Raw genomic sequence first — 2710 nt, 5'->3', positions numbered from 1 at the left:
AAGTTGGATCGAACTAGTTGCTATGGGCAACATTTTCACTTCTACAAAACCTGCACTTTAGTAAATATACTACATAAAATTTCACAGCAGATAAGAACCACTTGGCCTATCTAGCCTGCTCTAAACACATGTACCTGCGCGCGCGCGCGCACACACACACACACACACACGTGTTAATTTTTGTCGGGAGCCAATTAACCTACTAGTATAGGATTGTGGGAGTAATCTATAGTACCTGATTGAAATCCATGCAAGCATGGGGAGAACATACAAACTCCACACAATTTAATGCCATGGTAGAAAACAAACCCACAACCTCAGTGCTGTAAGGCAGTAGTGCTAACCATTACACCGTCTGTGCAGACCCAGCATTATTCTACAAATAGACATTTAACACTTGCATGCCCTCATTTTATCATCCACAAGCTAATATGTATACCAACTGAATCTAGTACAAGGAGTACTTATCTCAGTACAGCCTCTCTGTAGTTTTCAAAACTACTGATGCACTTTACAACACATTTGAACATATACATATTTGCAATAAAAGCTTGCTCATGCACAAACTGATTCTATTAACATTAAAGTGCATCTGCTGCCTGCGTAAATTTTGTGGGCTAAACTAATATTTAGGAGATATATCCATTCAACGTCATCCAGTGACAACAGTGAGGCATGAGGCACTATGTGCATTCTAGTGGGTCTTTCTTCAACCCCAAAAATGGACGCCTAGGCAAAGTCAATGCAAGATATCCATCTCCTATACAACTCTACATGGCCAACAATACTGCCTAGAGGCCCTCACTGAATTTTGCTTAAGCGAGATTGTAGCGTCTGGCATTTTAAAAACTGAATGTGAATGACTCTCTGCATTTGGTAATGCTTGATTCTAGAGCATGTGCATTACATGTCCTGTAAGGTAGGTTCCGCAAGTACGCAGCTGTGTCTAGGCAACAGGTACACTTTAGAGAACCATAAAAAAAAGAGAAGTACATTTAAATAGGCACTTTCCTATGTGATCAATTCAAATGATGTCAGTATGGACTAAACTACAAAAAAAGAACATTATAATGAAATAAATAACATGCATATACTGATAGGTATACGTATTAAATACTTCCTACTGTACAGTATTTATCTGCATTTATTTTCTAGACACTTCACAATGACAGATCTCTAAGAGACTAACAATGTGCAGTAATAATAGTTTCATCAAACTTTGCATAAGGATTATAAAATGTGGGGATTTTATAAAGATATTTCTTGTTCTCCATAAATGTGTAAAGTGAGTTTCCTCTTAAGTTCACCAAGGGGCTGAGCCAAATCATAAAAGCCATATATGTAATTAAAGCAAAAAATAAAACACTATTTTATTTTCCTGAAGTATGCAAAATAACAATGTTTGCTATGCAGTTTCTACTTTTTGTACTTTTGGAATTATAGGTCATAAAATAATATCAAAGGGACAGCCCACATATACAGTATATTTAGTGTTTGAGAAATGTATCCTAATGAGCTGGGAGGTTTTTTTGTTGTTGTTTTTTTTTCTGTTTATTTTTTGGTTATGTCACTGTTTGTTTTACAGCAAGCCTGAAAAACTTTTAGAGGAAATTGGATTTAAATGTCAGATTTCCACTTGTGGGCACTACTTTTCATAAGATAGTTTGGAGAGGGTAATTGTTTTTAAATTGCCTGTAATGAAAGCAAAACTTTATCTTGTTCCTTACAGTGTGTGTGTGTGTGTGTGTGTGTGTGTGTGTGTGTGTGTGTGTGTGTGTGTGTGTGTGTGTGTGTGTGTGTGTGTGTGTGTGTGTGTGTGTGTGTGTGTGCAGTAGACACACATAGATAGATACTGTAGATATACTATATATATATATATATATATATATATATATATATATACATATATATATATATATAAAACCACACATACGTGTAACTGTTTTCCATTATTGGCTGTGATTTCATTTGTCGATTGCTTTTAAAAACAGGTAATAAAGTAATTAAATTTATTTTTCCATTACAGTCCACTAGGAAGTAGCATGTCATGTATGCATATAGTGAAATACAAATTGCAACGCAGTTTTATGGCCACATGTTACTTAAACCTTTGCACACAATTTACATACAATAGACATTTGCATCAGATGGAGAACTGAATATTAAAGAATTTCATAAAGTGCCTAGAACAGGCTAAATTCAACCACTGAAACATGCCACCATCACCAACAGCATTTAATCACTCAGATAATCATTGTAGCGTGTTCTGCAGCATTTCTCAATCAGCTAATATTTTGTATCTAATTAAACCCTAGAATATTTGTTTTCATTGATTGCATAGAATATTGCATGTGATTAAATGAAAGTAGGATTATTGATGCATTCAGGGTGATTTGCTTAGAAATAGTAGTCAGCTGTTTGTAATGGGGGAATAATCTGCATTGAAATGAAAAAGATGATGATATTACACTTGAAATAAACTTATATAAAGAACCTATTGTGTGTTGGAAATGACCTGTAAATTAATGATGAGATGCACTTGGTCCTACAAGCGGTTACAGGGAGATACTGTCACAGAACACTCGGCTCCTGGATAAAAGCTATTAATTATGACAATATCCTATTCGCGGGGAGATGAGCTGATGATTATATATGTATATAATGTATTTTCCTTCTAGACAGGGATCTTAACCTCGGGTTAGCGACTCTC

This window comes from Pseudophryne corroboree, chromosome 5, assembly GCF_028390025.1.
Source record: "Pseudophryne corroboree isolate aPseCor3 chromosome 5, aPseCor3.hap2, whole genome shotgun sequence".
Classification (NCBI taxonomy): Eukaryota; Metazoa; Chordata; class Amphibia; order Anura; family Myobatrachidae; genus Pseudophryne; species Pseudophryne corroboree.
The sequence above is the reverse complement of the archived record's forward strand: the minus strand, read 5'-3'. Positions refer to the sequence as shown.